This window comes from Zingiber officinale, chromosome 3A, assembly GCF_018446385.1.
Source record: "Zingiber officinale cultivar Zhangliang chromosome 3A, Zo_v1.1, whole genome shotgun sequence".
NCBI lineage: Eukaryota > Viridiplantae > Streptophyta > Magnoliopsida > Zingiberales > Zingiberaceae > Zingiber > Zingiber officinale.
The window spans coordinates 83,663,358-83,683,346 of record NC_055990.1 but is presented as its reverse complement, the minus strand read 5'-3'; positions in this window follow the sequence as shown (position 1 = coordinate 83,683,346).

Genomic DNA, 19,989 nt, shown 5'->3' with positions numbered 1-19,989 from the left:
GGTCGATTTGGAATGGATGCACCAGGTATGCAGTCAATTTGGTGCTCAATTCCTCTAATTGGAGGTAAACCATGAGGAACCTCTTAAGGAAAGATGACCTCGAATTCCTGTAAGAGAGAAACAATAACACTAGGCAAAGAACTGTTACGGTCATTAGTGCTCAGGAGTGACTCCTTATACAAAAGGATAAGGGGCAGCTAATTTGAAAATATTGCTCCTTTGATCTCACTTTTCTTTTTGCATAAAAGCTATTTTTCTTTCTCTCTCCTTTTTTTTCTTTGCCCACTTCTTTTGTCTCTTTCCTCTCATTTTCTTTCCTCTCAATTTTCTTTTCCTCGACTTCTTTTTCCTCAATTTTTTTCTCTCAATTTCTTTTTCTTTCTTCTTTTCATTTTCTTTTTGTAGTCTTAAATAGTCCTCCATAACTTGTCTTGGAGTCAACGATACAAGAATAATCGGTTGTCCTTTCAAAGTAAAACTATACCTATTTGTGAGGCCATCATGTGTTATCTTTCAATCGAATTGCCAAGGTCTTCCCAACAATAGATGGCACGCATGCATGGGAACCACGTCACACAATAGCTCATCTTCATATTTGCCAACGGAGATTGCTACCAAGACTTGTTTTGTTACCTTGATTTCTCCGCAATCGTTTAGCCACTGGAGTCGATAAGGTCGCGAATGTTTCTGAGTTGGTAGTGATAATTTCTCCACCAAATCAGTACTTGCCACATTGGTGCAACTCCCCCCGTCAATAATAACACTGCAAACATTGTTATTGACAAAGAAACGGGTATGAAACAAATTCTCCCTTTGATTACCTTCTTCCTCCTTGGCTTGTAGATTGAGAACTCGTCGGGCCACCAATAATTCTCCAATAACAACATGTTGTTCATCATTACTATCCTCTTTTTGTAGCACTCCTTCAACTATTTCATCCTCATCTTTCGACTCAAGTTCACCTTGGGCGTTTATTACCATCACCCTTTTGTTCACCCATTTACAAGCTATATGGCCATGCCCTTGACATTTAAAACACTTGATATCATGAGTTTTGGAGGAAATGGGCTTACGGTTACCTTGAGTAGTAGATGGTGTGGGTTTGGGCTTCTTGAAGGGTTCAAACTTTGGATTATTTTGAGGTTGTTCCTCCTTTCTTGGAGACAACCGCCATATGCCATGAGTAGTCATTGGTTGTCCCTTCCTAGCCAATCCTCTATTGTAAAGCCCGAAAATTCTCAAAACTGTTTTAGAAATATAGTATGATTTTTCTGGAATTTTTAGATATTTTTCCGAAATTTTCCGAGTAGCGGAAGTAACAAAAATAATTAGAACCGCAAAATAGCTTAGGCGGGAATCGAACCCGAGACCTATGGTTTCGGGATAATGTCAGTAACCGGTTGAACCCAGCAGGGCCGTGCTGAAAGGAAAGGGAATCAGGTACATTTATAGTTGGGTTGGCTGAATTAATCACTTGATTTAAATAGGAAGATTAATAGGGTGAAGAGTTATTGGGTTTTATTTTCACCGTGACCTATTCCTCTTCCAAAACTTCACCGCCGCCCACACCTCCTCTTCCTCCTCTCTCGGCGCCCAAGCCCAAGGACCATCGGGTCATCTTCCGGCGACGACTCCAACACGAAAGAGGTTCTTCTCCGCGAGAGGAACGCGAAGACGTGATCGGATCGTCGAGAAGGTCATCTCCACCGGAATTCTAGCGAAAGGAATTGTAAGAAAATTAGCGTACGAGGTAAGAAACCCCTCACCTGCAGTATAATAGCTCCGGTTGGTTTCCTATGCATTAGTTTTAGCTATATGCAGGTTTTTCCGGCACATAGGGTATGTTAAACCCTCCTCGAGGATTTAGGGATTTAGTTGAACACCTCTGGACGGGCCGGACACGTCGTTCTCCTTTAGTTGGAGATTCTAGACGTTGTCGGGTGCCTAGAGGTGATCTCCCTATTAGAGGAGAGAGTTGAAGCACACCAAGTGTTCGGTAAAATGTTAGTGTAGCTAAATACCACCTCAGTTATGTTTAATAGCTCAATTAAAGGCATTAGAGGCATTTAAACCAGCACATTAGTTTAGTTCAGTTTTATGGGACTACGGTCCAATGGGTGGGCTCCCACAGTCGCCTCTAGGTTCAGATAACCTAGCTCTAGGTTCAGATAACCTAGAAACAGCATGTTATATCAGTTAGCTATGGATATCAGTATTTTATTTTCAGTGGCACTGTACTGGATTAGATATCCATTGGGTTGGACTCCCACAGTTGTCCCTAGGTTCAGATAGCCTAGACAACCCTGCTAAATTCGGGACTTGCAACCCCGGGTCTAGTAGGGATGCGCGCACAGCAAGTACAGTTGCCGGGCCCAACATCATGTTTAGTATTTTCACTTATTACGTATTAAATTTTAAAACTCAAAATCAGTTATGCTAGTTGAGTTTGTTTCCAGTTACAGATTCAGTTTCAGTTAGTTTAGCCTATATTCAGTTCAGTGTTCTTTGGGTTGCTTTGCCCTGATTCAGTGCTTATGCCATGCTTATATGTTATGCCTTATGATTTCAGTATACCATGTCTTAGTAAGTTCAGTGCATATTTTCAAATAGCATGATTTAAAAGCATACTGCATTGAATGCATGATTTTGTGAGGTAGATGGTTTCTTACTAAGCTTTAAGCTTACAGATTCTATTTTTCCTTATACTGCAGATAAAGGTAAAGGAAAGATGGACTAGCGGAGGCTGGAGGTCAATGCATTGATAAGGATGTGCATGGATGGAACCTGGAAGAAGATCTTAGGGAACCTTAGCAAGCTTTATTTCAAACATTAGAACTTTTCAGTGTTTCTTTTTATCATCTTGCACTTTAGTATGTTAATCGTTACGAATTAGTTAACCATGCACTTTATTATGCTTAGAACACCCCTTTTATGTTGTTAGAATGTTAGTTGTTGTCATTAGAGTGTTTCTTAGTCATTTTAGTACTTGTAATGTGGTTGAGGCACGAAACAGTGCTGAAATCAGACATTTGGCACGAAATCAGTAACTCGAATCGATCAGCAGATCGATTCGAGGGTTTCCAATCGATCAGCTGATCGATTGGACAATCTGCTCCGCGAACAGTAGGCCTCTGGATCGATCCAGCCATTTCAGTCGCGAACAGAGAGCCCTGGGATCGATCACTGGATCGATTGATCAACCTGGATCGATCAGCCGATCGATCCAAATTATTGTCCCGGCCACAGTAGCATGCTGGATCGATCACTGGATCGATCCAACTTATGTCCCGCATACAGTTGCCGGCTGGATCGATCACTGGATCGATCCGACTATTCCAATCGATCCGTGGATCGATTGGGAGGTCTGGTATCAGCATGGAAGTGTCTAAGTCCAGTTCCTTGGCCATGGGGAAGGTAAGACATGTTATGAGTAGTTAGTTACCTTCCTTAGCATGTATAGAACCAAGAAATGTCAGTGTTTTAGTGAAATTTTAATTAGTACAGCTTCCGCATCTAGACTTACTAAATGGTCAGGGAATAGTTTAGCACAGCATAATGTGACGATCAGCCTTACAGCCTAGTGGTAGAAGGCGGGTCGTTACACCAATCCTCTCCTCTTGAGTTGTTCTTCCACTTTTTGTGCTTGGTGGACCATATCCGACAGCTCAACATAATGCTGCAATTCAACAATATCAGCAATTTCTGGATTTAAACCATGTAAAAACCTGGCCATGGTGGCTTCCCGATCTTCATCGATATTAGCTTGGATCATGGACAACTCCATCTCCTTGAAATATTCATCCACACTTTTGAAGCCTTGAGATAACCTTTGAAGTCGCTGATATAAGCTTCTATAATAATGGCTTGGTACAAACCTCCTTCTCATGTGCACTTTCATCTCCTCCCAAGTGGACACAGGTTGCTCTATATTCCTTCTCCGAGTCATCACCACTTGATCCCACCAAACAATAGCATAATCAGTGAATTCAATGGCAGCTAACTTCACCTTTTAAAAATCAGAGAATTCATGGCAGTCAAACACCATTTCCATCTTAGTTTCCTATTCCAAGTAGGGGTGTAATCGAGTCGAGCCAAGCCGAACTCTTGGATGTTTGAGTTTGACTCGTCTATAATCGAGCCGAGCTCGAGCTTTATTTAATGAATATATTCATAGCTCACAAGCTTATTCAAGCTTTTATCGAACCTAAACGAACTTAATAAATATAAATTATAAATTTAAATATTCATTAAAAACTAAATTATATATTTTTAAAAAATTATAATATTCTTGTTAAAATTTATAATTTTATTCTAATAAATAAATTTAATATATTGGTCTTTGTTTTTCATAAGTAGAGTTTAAAATCTATAAATTCAATATCAAAACTATTATTTTTTTATTTAAAAGTTGATTTATGAACTTAACGAACATGTTCACGAGCTAAGGAGCCGAATATTGTGAAGCTTGAACTTTGTTTGTTTATCTTAACGAGTCTTATTAAATGAGCTCAAATGTGCTTTTATCGAATCGAGTTTCGAATAGCTCATGAGCGGCTTGGCTCATTTACACCCCTAATTCCAAGTAAGCTTCTGGGTCATTTCTTCCTTGGAAGGTTAGAATTTTCATCTTAATCCTGCCCCGATTATAGTTTTGCTCATCAAAGTCTTCCACAATAACCTCGTCATCTTCTTCAACATCAATCCCTTGGGCATGTCTTCGTTGTGGTCTAGTAATACAGTCTTGTTGATGTCTTCTTGGTGTCCCATCCTCCACCCGATCCAACCTCTAATGGATAGATTCTAATTTCACCCTCATCATCCACTGCATCTCCCCCATCAATGCTTGTAAATGCAGGTTTGGAAGTGGCCTAGCCCCCTCATTTGCTCCATCCTCCTGGTTGTTGGGCATGGCAGCAAAATGAAAGAAAACCTCACAAGCACTCAACACACGTTTGGGTTGTAGCTCTCAATTGATGACATCTCTCAGTTCTTGATCAAACTCTAGAACAAATCAGAATATCACGTAGCAATTCAAAAGATACCACCGAAACTTATGATGGCAGAATTTTAAGAGAAAATAAAAGAGTAGAAGTTGAGAATATGGAAAACAAGAAAAGAATTGTTGGAGACAATTTACTTTGATTCACACAAGCAGCTTTTTTTTCTGCGCTTTCTTCTTGTTCTTCTTTTTTGTCTTTTCGTTGCGCTCTTCTTCCCCCCCCCCCCCCCCACAATTTTTTTTTTTTTGCTTTTGGCTGGACAACAAGTAAAGATAGATTTGCACTTGCCATTGAATCGAAGCTCTGATACTAGATGATACGAACCCCACCAACAAATGTGATGGAACCCAAGACAATGGTGGACAGAACCCCAAGAACTAAATGACAAGAGTTTGAGTCTTGACCCGTAACCTAGAACTGGCATGAACCAAGCCTGCGAACGAAAGAAACGCCACACCCGGGGTGACAAGTTTCGATGGGCTGAACACCATGAGAGTAAACTCGATAAGTTCAGAAAGTCCTTTCAAGAACTAAGAGAGCGCACAATCTCACCAAAAAACTAAGTTGCTTCATACTAAGATATCCCTCCCTTATATAATGGGAGTGAACAATGAAAAGTACAAGATAAGTGCATTTACAATTAGAGTCCCAATGTTGCATGTCTCATGCAAGCAATCTAGGAACCCAAAAAAAAATAAATGCATACACAATTAGAGTCCCAAGTCACATGCTTCATTAAACAATCTAAAATACTTAAGTCTTCATGTATGGACGAGTTCCCATGCTTATTAGCGTTCTTCCGTTAAGCACGGCCAGTCATGGATGGTTATGTTCGATTACGTGGATTAGGCCACGACTAGTAGTTGGGATTATCTTAGTCTCTCCTTGCTCATAGTCCTCCCAATGTTTTTTGATTAGCCTATTTAGTGCTTCCTTGAAACGCTTTGCCCATAGTCTTGTAATTGGGACTTCCGGAAGTGATAACTTATCTCTCCTATCTTTAGCCCTTGGGAATACATCATCCTATCCCTAGACTTGATGATTTGCTTGATAAATTGCATGGTGCTTGCTTCTTTTCTAAAATTGATTTGAAAAGTGGGTACCATCAAATTAGGATAAGGGAAGGGGATGAATGGAAAACAGCTTTCAAAACTAAATATGGATTGTATGAAGGGTTGGTAATGCCTTTTGGGTTAACTAATGCACCAAGCACTTTTATGAGGCTTATGAACCATGTCTTATGAGAAATTCTTGGAAAATTTGGGGTAGTATACTTTGATGATATTTTGGTATACTCCAAGAGTTTTGTTGAGCATATTGCACATCTTCAATCTGTCTTGCATGCCCTAAGAAAGGAAAAACTATATGCTAACTTGGAAAAGTATTATTTTTGCACTAATCATGTGGGTTTTCTTGGTTTTGTCATAAGTTCTAAAGGAGTACAAGTTGGTCAAGGGAAAGTTAAGGTCATTAGAGATTGGCCAACTCCTAAAACTATGAGTGAGGTTAGGAGCTTCCATGGGTTGGCAAGGTTTTATAGGAGGTTTGTGAAGGACTTCAGAACAATTGCAACACCCTTAAATGAAATTGTTAAGAAAAATATGGGTTTTAGATGGAGAGAATCAAGAAAATGCATTTCAAACACTTAAGGATAAACTCACACATGCACCCATTCTTGCTTTACCTAATTTTTCCAAATCATTTGAAATTGAATGTGATGCATCTCATGTGGGTATTGGGGTTGTTTTACTTCAAGATGGTTGTCCCATTGCATATTTTAGTGAAAAATTAAGTGGTGCCACTCTCAACTATTCCACTTATGATATAGAATTGTATGCACTTGTTAGAGCATTACAAACATGGCAGCATTATCTTTTGCCTAAAGAATTTGTCATTCATAGTGATCATGAATCTTTGAAGTATTTTTAAGGGCAAGGGAAGCTAAACAAAAGGCATGCCAAATGGGTCGAATTTCTTGAACAATTCCCTTATGTGATTAAGCATAAGAAAGGAAAGGTAAATGTTGTAGCAGATGCACTTTCAAGAAGGTATAACTTGTTAGCTACATTTTAAACTAAATTGCTTGGCTTTGAACATATTAAGGAATTATATGCACATGATAATGAGTTTTCCCAATTATATGCTGCGTGTGAAAAGAAATCACAAAATGGGTTTGTTAGGCATGACAACTACTTGTTTAAGAATAACAAACTTTGTGTGCCTAGAGGATGCATGCGTAAATTGCTAGTTAGGGAAGCACATGAGGGGGGTTTAATGGGGTAATTTGGGGTATAAAAGACCTTAGAAATGTTGCTTGAATATTTTCATTGGCCACACATAAAACATGATGTACAGAAATTTTGTGCACGGTGCATTGTGTGTAGAAAATAAAAATCTAAGACATTACCTCATGGACTTTACACACCTTTACCTATTCCTAATTTTCCTTGGATTGACTTGTCTATGAATTTTATTTTAGGGCTACCACGTACTCAAAAAGGTAAGGACTCCATTTTTGTGGTAGTTGATAGATTCTCCAAGAGGGCACACTTCATACCTTGCCACAAAGTGGATGATGCAACTCATGTGGCAGATTTGTTTTTCAAAGAGGTGGTAAGCCTTCATAGCATGCCTAGGAACATTGTTTCAGATCGTGACACTAAATTTTTAAGCCATTTTTGGAGGACCTTACGGAACAAGCTGGGAACAAAGCTTCTTTTCTCCATCACATGCCAACCACAAACTAATGACCAGACAGAGGTGTTAAATAGGACACTTTCTACTCTTCTTAGAGCAATTATTAAGAAGAAGATTAAGTCTTGGGAAGAATGTTTACCTCACATTGAATTTTCTTATAATAGGGCGATGCATTCTACTACTCAATTTTTTCCTTTTGAGATTGTTTATGGGTTCAATCTACTAACACCTCTTGATTTGCTTCCTTTACCTAACACTTCTTCTTTAGTTCACAAGGATGGCAAAACAAAGGCAGAATATGTGAAGAAGCTTCATGAGCAAGTTAAAGATCAAATTGAGAAGAAAATGGAGCAATATGCAAATCGAGCCAATAAAGGGAGAAAAAGAGTTGTCCTTGAACCCAGTGATTGGGTGTGGGTTCATGAGGAACGAACGGTTTCCTACCCAAAGGAAATCAAAGCTTCAACCAAGAGGAGATGGACCATTCCAAGTGTTGGAAAGAATTAATGACAATGCTTACCAAATTGATTTTCCCTGTGAGTATGGTGTTAGTGCAACATTTAATGTGGCTAATTTGGGTCCTTTTGATGTAGGTGATGAAGACCTAAATTCGAGGATGAATTCACCTAAAGAAGGACGGAATGATGTGAGCCAAGAAGAGGCATTGAAGGGAATTGGGGTACCCATGACAAGGTCCAAGACTAAGAGAATGAAGAAAGCTTTGGAAGGCTTAATAATGGGGCTCAATGTAACACCCATAGAGTACTTAGCAAGATTTTAGATATTTTTATCATAAATAAAAAAAATAGGCCTTATGTGGAAATTGCAAAAATAATAAAAATAAAATAGAACCAAAAAGAGAGATGGCCAAGGCTCGAACCTTGGATCTCTTACTAGATATATACACGTGTTAACCAATAGACCAAGAGAAGTTATTTTTAAAGAGAGAAGTAACAATATAGTTAAGAGTAAGAGAAGAGCTTTTTCAAAGAGAAGTTAGAGTTGCCTTCTCCCTCTCAAAAGAAAAGAGGATTCTTGCTTCCTCTTTTCATTAAGGAGAAATAAAAGAAAGGAGAAGGAAAAATACATTTTCCCTTCCTTCCCTCATGATGAATAAAAGGGAAATTTAAGAGGAAAACTCATTTTCTCCTCTTCCTCATCCCTCCTTCTCCTCACCATGACAAAGAACCCTCCCCCACCTCTCCTTGCCGAAATCCAAAAACAAAGAAGACTCCTCTCTAGGAAGGCTCCACAAGCAAGATCCCTTTTCCTTAAGCAAATAAGGATGTAAGTATTCCCTCACCTGTGGTACAAGTTGCTTACGGTTTTCGAAAGATTAGAACTCTTGGAAATAAAAATAAAAAGAAGAGAAGAAACCATGCTCATGAATCTTAGTAGGAATTTAGTTAGAAAAGAAATTATGTGTGTGATGTTAAACTTGATCTTCTTATTAAGATGTTTATTGACCTTCTTTTCCTTTTATAAGTTTCGGCCATGATGAAGATTTAGAGTTCATAAGGCTTAAAACTTAATCTAACTTGCTCATGGATTTATTTATGATGTGTTATGAAATTGGCTAGAGATTCATGTTCATATGTTGTTTAGAATTTATGTTCTTGCTTGAGAAAGTTTCGGCCATGATGGAAATATTAGGGTTCATGAAACTCAAAACCTAAATTACTATGCACATAGACCTCCATGTGATATGATATGAAATTAACTAAGAGATTTATGTTTACATGTTGCTCATAAGTTTACTTATTAGTTTATGAAGTTTCGGCCATGATAGAGATTTAGGGTTTCATAAAGCTCCAAACTTAATTTAGTATGTTCATAGGCTTCCTTGTGATATGTTAACAAATTGGCTAGGTATACATGTTAAAAGGTGGCTTAGAAGTCTACTTCTTGTTGCATGATGTTTCGGCCATGATAACTTTTTAGGGTTCATGAAGCACAAAACCTAAGTTAGTATGCTCATAGGCTTCTTTATGATATGTTATAAAATTTGCTAAGTATTCATGTTGTATGTTGCTTAGGAGTATTCTTTTGTTATGAACTCTCGGCCATGAATATAACCTAGGATTCAAGAAAGTTTAAACTTAAACTTAGCAAGCCATGAATTTTCCTTGTGATATGATATGAAGGTAGTTGCTATTTTATGCTTATGTAGAACTTAATACTCTTAGGGGTTCGGCCACAACTAAGTTAAAAGGGGTTAAGAAGCTTAGAACCTACTACCTATGCTCATGACATTCTTATTAGCTTATGACATGAATTTGATTTAAAGTTCACATGCTTATATGTAGTTGTAACTTAAACTTAGCATGGTGACTCTCGGCCACTGTATATAACTAGGGTTAGAGACCCAATCATCACCTTACTAGGTGTCTCACATACTAGAATATGAACTAAGAGATGCTAGTATATGTTTTCCATGTATGATTATGGTTGCCTACGATAATTCATGTACTTAATTAAGGATACTCATGAATTATGCATGATGATGACCCTTATGATATGTTTTATGTTTAAGTACGCATGTTTTATGATAAGATCAGTAACATGTTGATTATGTATGTTATGAATTATGCATGATATGATTCTTATGATGACTATGTACTCAAGCATGTATGTTGTCAATATGTTGCATGCTCATCTATGTAAGCTTATGAACCAAGCATGATATTGGTTTTATATGATGGTCATGTGCCAAGAATGTATGCCTTATGATATGATAAGAAAATGGCAAAGAGTTGCTTCCCTTAAGTTGGGATTAAGAGCACTCTTCATGTTAAGACAAGAGCATGACATTAATGATGATATGATATGACAATTATATGATATGCATGACATGTACTTTACTTTGTATGGCTTATACCAAGGGTGGGCTCCATAAGCGCCCCTAGACCGACGGACTATGAACGGGTCTAGTAAAAAGGGATGGGCTCCTTAGTACGCCCCTAGACCGACGGACTATGAACGGGTCTAGATCCCTAGTAGGTTCGGGGCTAGCTACCCTGTCCTAGGGATTGCGCGCATTTATGTATGTATGTGGTACAAGCCGTGCCCTCATGATGATGATATTATGTTCAAGTATTAAAAGATATGTATAAAGACATCTTGCACTCGACATGGCATATGTTTTAAAAGGACATTTTGCATCATGCACCCATTGATATATGATATGTTTCTTTCTATGTTCCATGTAATCTGATGATATGTTATGCTTCTCATGATTCACCTCATATGATTCCTTTGTTTATGATATGTTAGAAACATGATTCATAAGGATATGTTATAATAAGAAACTATGCTCACATATTGATGATTATGTTTTCAATGATGATATGCTTGAATGATTATGCTTGAGATACGGATTTTTGTGAGTAGGAAAGAATCTTACTGAGCTTGTGTGCTCATAGCTTACTTCCTTGTACCATAGATAAAGGCAAGGGATGGATGACCTAAGGGAGCTGTAGGAGAGGCAAGGAAGTGTGTGTGGCAGTGGCTCGACTAAGACAAATAAGACCTGCTATAATATTTTGTTATGTTTGACATGAACCATTGTATTTATGTTACATTCCAGTATAACTCTATGACATTTCCGCTGCTTTATGTTATAAGAAAGAAATTTTGAATATGTATGTATCCTGGAATAGTTAAGTAAGTAAGTAGCCCCGTCCCTTTGAGTAGCAGGGAGGGCGGGCGTTACACTCAAGGAAAAGGAGGATCAATGCACAATGGAGGTAACAACTAAATGGATCACATTCCTTCAATTTGAAAGTGAAATTGAACCAACATGAGGACCATTTTCATATGCATTTTTGGGAGGGTTTTCTAAAGTGATTTTTGATGTCCTTTGTGGAGTTTTAACGCAATTTTGGAGAGTTTGTAAGCTAGTATTAAAATACCATGCATGCATGGTTGCATTAATCTAGTATTAGGGATTAGTGGATAATAAATACCATACATGCAAGCATGATATTTATTGCATAATTAGTGCATAGTGGATCTTAGGGTATGTTAAATAGGAGAACTCTTGTATGACAAATCATGTGAGTTTGAATGAAAATTTGAGTTTCTCTTTCGTGAGAGCTTCCTTCTAGTTCTTAGGCAAAGAACTATTTCTGATCTTATCAAGGCAACTTGTGGTGATAAAACCCCATGACTTATCGCTCACCTTCTCATCTTGCTTGAGTGTGGCGTCAATACCCTTCCCCAAGCTGAATTTCAAGGCGATCTATTTACAAGGTTCTTTATCAAATGGTGTGCATGATACCATAGCAATTTGAGTGTTGCCTAAGATGAAGTTCTTCATGCTTAGTGTGATATGTGACCTATGTTTTTTAGGTTTCAATCTCAATGCCTAGTCAAGTCAACATCTAACTGAATTTCTCATACACTCGATGATAAGCACTTACTTGTCGCACAATTAGTTCATCTCTCTCACACTATCCAAGGTCTCCAAGGGGTGCTCGGAATCAAGAGAAACATAACATTTATTTCTCCAATAGTCTAACTCGGTCTCAAAGGGATAAATTGCTATATTTCACTCACAACAACTACTTTTTTATCCCTTATTCAAATCAAATGTTTTTTTTGGTGTCTTTGAAGTGAGGCACTAACACAAATGCATAAATGTATGAATGCAAATGTCAAGATAAAGATTTTTCCAAGCAAGTTGATATGATCCGAGCATCATCCAATAAACAAAATATAGTTTCAGAGATCACCAAGGGAACACAAGTACTAACAAGTTCTATAAATCATAACTATTTATAGAGTTATCTACTATACAAACTTGGCAAAGTGAAGAGAGATTCTAAAACTAGGCCATCACTCTAATATTTTCTATAAAAATATTGCTCATTTGAGGTTACTAAAGATAGAGAAAAATTATTTACTAAACATACTAGCAATAAGTATCGAACACACAAGTGAAGAACAAGTGTGCTAGCATTCTTACTTGAGAACAAGTCAATAGTAATGCAAAAAGTGATGAACTCTACAAGCCATAAAATAACTGAAACGAAATTGGAGAAAAACTAAATTGGAGAAAAACTAAATTGCATGCAACTGACTGAAATAAATGCAAACTAACTGAAATAAACTAAGACTGAACTAAAATAGGTATCTACATATGGACACTCTCTACAAACTTGGGAATTCCATTGTCCCAAAAAAGTCAATAAGGTAGAGGAGGGTGAAATGACGGAGGATGGTGTGGCACAGGGTGTCAAGCCTCGAAGGTATACTTATCTGACAGAACAGATAGTACCCCTACTGACAATGTACAATACAACCTGATATAAGTCCATAGTTTAGGAATAAATTGCAAAGCCGAGGTAAATACCTCCCTTATGTGCTAGTCACTATTCCAAAGGCTAGTAACCGCCCGTGATTTACCTCCTCCGTGTTGGCCTTGGGACAGGTTGACGGGGGGCAATGGGGGTGAGCGTATTCACCTTTTGCCACAATAGTTTAGGAATAAATCAATGGGAGTCAAAGATAATCAACTACACAATAAAGAAATATATCATACTCACTCTAATGAGATACTGAAATGACTCTGTACCAGTATGACTTAACACAACAAGTACCATAACCGAACAAAAGAATACCATAAGACTAAAATACACACTCAAGTTAATTATTACATGCACATGTTCAGAAAATAAAAATACAAATAAAAGTAATAGCAGGAAAAACACTTGATTCAATGTGGGACTAGTAGACAGGATCTCCAAGCGACTCCATATATCCTCTATTTGCTACCTGGGAAAAGAAAGATACATAGGGTGGTGAGTCCAAATGACCCCACAAGTAACAGAAAAGAGACAGTGCATGATCAACATAATATAAGAGTAAAAGTGGCATATAGTCTCAAAAGAAAATACTCACCATTTGAAGATATCACATGAATGCATCTACTATATATCAACCAACTCAACTTTAAATAATATCATAAGCAGTACTAGGAAATAATCACTGATCCTATCTGTTGGATCGAGAAGCGCTAGAGGGGAAGGGGTGAATAGCGCTCGTGGCTATTTTGCGTTTCGGAATCGACTTCGTAACTCGACGAGTAATAAGAGTAATAAAGCAACAGAAATAAAAGACACACAATGCGAACACAGGTCGTTTACTTGGTTCGGAGCCTGTGACGACTCCTACTCCAAGGCCCACGGTCGTTGACCTCTTTCGGTGGGCAACAAATATAGAATCAATAAAGTTTACAAGAATAAAAATTACAACTCAAATTAAAATAATGATCTTAACCTCCGGGTCGTCGGGAGGTTGTCGCAGCACTTCGGGATCGTGTCGTTAGCATCTTTTCACAGAAGGATCGTTTGGATGATGATATCTTGAGTGCTACCTCAAACCCCTCTTTTATACTGTGCTCGAGGCACCTCCAATCCTATCCAAGGCGCCTCCGGGCCACTGAGTCGCATGGGTGGATCAGCACAAACCTGGTCGCACCTTATCTGGTTTAAGGCGCCTTCAAGCCTCCTCAAGGCACCTTCAAGCTTTGGTCCAAGGCACCTCCAACTTCATTCGAGGAGCCTCCTGCTCCTCTAGACAACTGGCTTTCGACTTGCACCCGAGGCGCCTCCAAGCTCCATGGAGGCGCCTCGGACACTGTTCATCTGAGGCTAAACTCTAGTTTTGGCCCTGTAAAACATGTTAGTCTATAAATATAAACACATCCTGCAAAACCAAGTTAGCACAGATATTAATCACGATAATAGAATATTCTGACAGTCTTCAGACTATCCGGGTCTGACTTCGAATTTCCGACCGGAAGTCCTAGGTCGACCTGACGCCTACTGTTCCCTCTACGGGGAACGCATCCTCACCTACTCCACTCAGGAGTTTTACCTGTTGCCAGTACGATCCTCCAGATCGACTGGAATTTTACTCAGCGCTCGATGCTTCCGGACTTTCTTCTGGACTCCGGCTTCCCGGCCCGTCCAATCTTCCACCTAGGGTTACCACCTAGTGTTACCACCCCTAGGACTTTTGCCTGAAGCCCACGACCTGCAAAGACTTTCCGCATAGGGTGACCGCCCCCTATGACCTAGGGTTACCACCCCCTAGGGTTTTCCTCCTGCCTAACCGCAGCTAGGACTTTTGCCTAAGTACCACTTAGGACTTTACTGAAAACTCCATGAACCTTGTAAGATAACAACTTAACCTTAACTCTCAATTCCTTTGCCATTATCAAAACAACGGTTAGATCATCGGATGCTTCTCGCACCAACAATCTCTCCCTTTTTTATTATGACAACTGAAAATCAAGGTTAAGTAAAATAGATACATAAATATTTTTCAAAGTTTAAGGAAGTTAAAAATTTAAATGCAAACTTTGTAAGGCTCCCCCTTAATAAAGGCTCTCTTTATAAATTTTACTTTTGAATTTTCCTACTTTGAATTTCCCTACTCTCCCCCTTTGCCATTTATCAAAAATAAGCATGTTTGAATAATTCTAACTTTTCAAATAGATTTTATAGTTAGAAAAATAGAGAATTAAATAAACATTAGGCTTTAAAGAGGGATAAAGATACTTTGATAACACTTAGCTTTTTGAAATTAATTGTAGAATTCTTAGCTAAGTGAAATAAGGGTCTAAAGAGATATTTTTCTTTCAACTGAGTTTAAAAAGCTAATAAAACGTTGACTTTGAAAGATAATGTTAGCCAATTTTTGAAACTTAGTTGAACTCTTTAAAAAATATGTTGTAAAGTTTGAAAAACAAATTGAAGCATACTTCAGGTAAGTTGAAATACTTTGAAAGTCTTAGCTAAGTTTTGAGAATCTGTTAGAAAAATACTTAGTTAAATTTTCAAAAGCTATTGAAAGACTTAAATAAATTCGAAAGGTTTTGTTGGTAAATATTTTCTTAATTTTGAAAAAGCTTTTTGAACAATAATTTGGAAAGAGAGAAAATTAAGAAAGGCTAAGGCAATTTAACAAAATATTTAATCGAATAAAGAATTCCAAGATACTTAAAGGCAAAGGAGGATTAATAAGTTTAAAACCTTAATGTCCAAGCATGAGCTGAGTTAAAGAGATTGCAAATTAATGACAGAACTGGGCAAAAATTGTCCTTCCTACATACCTAGGTTTAATAGATTCAAATGTAAATCTAGCAAAGTCTAGCCTATGCCGCTCTGAGGTGAATCTAGGATCCGTAGATGGAGTCCTAGCCGGTGTAGAATCAGCATGTCGGTGTTTTCTGATTTATGCAACATATAACAAAAAAGAATAAAAATAACATATAAGGACAATAGGATGGTTGAAAAAATACCTAGGAGGCATTGTAGGAGGATTGAAGGAGTTTGGATGGATTGAAGTCACCTTAGAGGGAAGAAATCGTCGGATTTTGAGAGAAAAATCGCGTGGAATATGAGCCATGAACGAACAGAAAGTGTTATGTTCGTTTCTGAAATTCAGGATTTAAGGCGCCTTAGACGATGCTTAAGGTGCCTTAAGTAGGCTGTTGGAGGCGCCTCAGAGAGCATCCGAGGCGCCTTTAGTTAAGGCGGCGGGAAATTTCCCGCCTCTGTTTAGGGTTCCTCCCTTGTGTAGGAGGCGCCTTCGAGAGACGCCAAGTGTATTTTTTTTTTTTTAAATAAAATAATTTTTGTTTTGAAATTAGTTAAGTAATTTTTCATTTTGAAAAATGTTAAAGTTAATTAAAGTTTTGAAAATATTAAGTTCAAATTAATTTTTGAAAATATTAAGTTTAAATTTTAAAAAATATTAAGTTAATTAAAGTTTTGAAAAGTGTTTAAGTTAACTAAATTTTGAAAGAATATAAACTTAATTGAATTTTGAAAATATTAAGTTAATTAAAGTTTGTTTAAGTTAATTGTTTAAGTTAATTAAATTTTAAAAGAATATTAAATTAATTGAATTTTGAAAATATTAAGTTAATTAAATTAAGTTAATTAAAATTTTAGATCATCAAATTAATTTAAATTTAACAAAATGTTAATATTAATTTAATTTTAATTTAATTCTAATTTAACTTTAATTTAATTTAATTTTAACTTTAATTTAGTTTAATTCTTACTTATAATTTAATTTTGATTTAATTTAATTTTAATTTTGATTTAAATTAATTTTAATTTTAATTTAATTATAATTTATAATTTAATTTAATTTAATTTTAATTTTAATTTATAATTTATAATTTAATTTTGATTTAATTTAATTTAATTTAAATTTATAATTCAATTTTGATTTATAATTTAATTTTAATTTATAATGTAATTATGATTTATAATTTAATTTGAATCAGAATTTATTTAAATTTATTTTATCCTCAGTCATCTCACCTGATCTAAATTTTCAATCAGTGAATCCTATAATATTGTGAGATAATTAGGTTCAATTTAAGGGTTTGGTTTAACTTTATGTTAGATTCAGGTTTAGCTTTGTGTTCAACAAATAGGAATTTTTCGGATAAACTTCTGGCTATGGTGAGTCACATGGACATCATTAAAGTGTTAGTTAGAGCCCTAGAGCCAATCATTTGATGATTGTATGGACTCATGTATATCATATTCTTGTTTATTAATAAAGGCAATAGTTTGGTTATTATGCTTATTTGTTTTAGTGCCAAATAAACTAAGTATAGTAACGTCCTTGAGTAGATCGTTCTTACCTATATCAATCGATTGGTTGAATCGATAGTGAGATGATATAGGGAACACTACTCTTAATCATTCCTAGTCGAGTATTAACATTCAGGGACGATGTTAATGCAATAAGACTAGCATGTAGGTCAACTCGATGACTTGATCTCACAAGTCATGGATATGGAGATATCAAGTTGACACATGAGTATATATTGGAGAATGTATACTGAATAACCCGCCATGAGAAAGTATCATGGATCGTTATATGAGTGTCATATACTTTCTCATGTGGCTATTAGTATGACTATTAGTCCTTAGACCTGAAGTCACCATGGATCCCTACATAAGGAGTTATGTACTTTAGTTTCGTCAAACGTCACCCGTAACTGGGTGGACTATAAAGGCGATTACTGGGTATGTAACGAATTATGCAGAGGGATGTGAGTGATGTAGATGGGATCTATCCCTCCCATATGACGGGAGCGACATCGCAATTCTTGATAGAGTGAGACCACTAAGTGCATGGACATGCCCAAATGAGTCAACATTAGATGTTGAGCTCATTTGATCGAGTGAGTCTACTTGGAGTTCAAGATTTAGATTGATTAGAGGATGACACGGTCTATGCCTCATATTGATCAATCTAGATGTCTAGGATAGAAGGACACTTGTCATTATTTTGTGAGTAGTCACAATTGGTAGTCACAAGGTGATGTCGGATCTCGACATTCTTGTAACTTGGGTAGTAATGATGTGTTGCTAGATACCGCTCATTACTTATGCTCCTAAATGGGTTTAGGGCATTGCCAACGTTACAAGAACCTATAGGGTCACACACTTAGGACAATTAGGTGGAGATTAGGTTCATATGATGAACCAAGAGGATTAGATTCATTTGATGAATCAAATTGGATTAAGAGTAATCCTAATTGGGCTAACTTGAGTTCGACTCAAGTTGATTCATGTGTTAAATGAGTCTAATTTAGATTTTGACTCATTGAATCAATTTAATTTAATGAATTAGATTCATTATATTAAGCTGGCTCGAATCAAATGGTTGGATTAGATCCACCATGGTAGAGATTGAGTCAAGTTTGACTTGACTTGAGAAGGAAGACCAAAGGTCAATTTTGACTTGACCTTTTTGCCACCTCATTGGTGAGTTGGCATTAGGTGGACCAATAATGATGTTCCACATCATCATGGGTGCCACCTCATGGAAGTAACAAAGTCACTCTCTTAATGGTTTCATATTAATTGCAATTAATGCAATTAATGTGATTTTATGGTTTCATATTAATTGCAATTAATGCAATTAATGTGAATTTTGAAATGTGGCCGGCCACTTGGTTTTTGGGTGAAGAAATTCATTTTTCATTCACTTTTGTGCATCTTCCTCCTTCTCTCGCTCAAGCTCTCCCTCTCCCTCTCCTCCCTTGGCCGAACCACATAGGTGCTAGCACACCTTGGTTGTTGGTCATCTCCATCTAGTGTGTCCGTGTGGATACTTCTAGAGGACCGGCGCTTGACGGTCTTGAGATCCGGCATCATTTGGACGAGCGGGAACACGAAGGGCATCGCATCAAGGGTAAACACTTTTTCTCATAGATCTAAGTAGTAGATCAGTTTTTGAACTCGTACAAGAAATAGTTTTTCGAATTTTTATACGAATCTTTGCACAGATCTACAGCTTTGGGTCCTTCGGGGTTTCCGCGACGCGAAAAAGCGGTTTTCGCGGCTCGAAGAACCCAACATAAAGTAACCATGCCTTCGAGGTTTTCCAAATAGTCTTACCCATTGAACTTAGTATAAAACATTGTTCTAACTAGTTAGGATCCATAAAGGGTAGCTTTGGTCAGTTCTACTTAGCCAAATGCACCAGGTCGAAGCCATATCTTCCTAGACATGCGATGACTAAGCTTCCCCAACGTACTATCATCCAATACTTCACTAGTACCGTGAATCAAGTTAAACCTAACTCTTTTTATTCTAGCCTTAATTTACCCTACCGGGTAGTCTATTCTTGGTTAACCTTGTGTAAAATACCGGAAGTAGGCGAATATTAATAAGGGAATTTTCTGGAATTTTTTGAGATTTTTCGGGAATTTTTCGGAGCTCGTACGGACGAGTTGACGGGGATAAAAACGAGGTCCGGAAAAGCCTGTTTGAGCTACCCATTTAAAAGAGGAAAAGATTTATTTATTTATTTATTTTTCCTTTTCTTATTTATTTTTTTTCTCTTTTTCTTACTCCTTCTCGTTACTGTGCCCGACACTCCTTCTCTCCCTCGCGCTCCCGAAGCTTCTCCTTGCCCTAACCGGCGCCGCAACAGCCGCCGCCACTGCCTCCTTTTCCCTCTCCTCTGGTCCGACGAGACACCGCCGTCCGCCCCTCTCGCCCGGAATCTAGCCTCTGCCCTAGCCACCTCTCGCCGCCACCACAGCCTACGCCGAAGCCTTAATCCCCCTGCTGCCGAAGCCCTAACCGCCGACGACGCACCGGGCCACCCCGATCATCTTCCTCCTTGCCCTAATAGCCGAGCCCTAGGTGCTGACGCCCCTCCTCACTGCCGCTGTGACGCCAAGCGCCACTGCAGAGAGCCGACGCCATCTTCCCTTCACCGACGTGGATCCAGCCGAGCTTTAGTG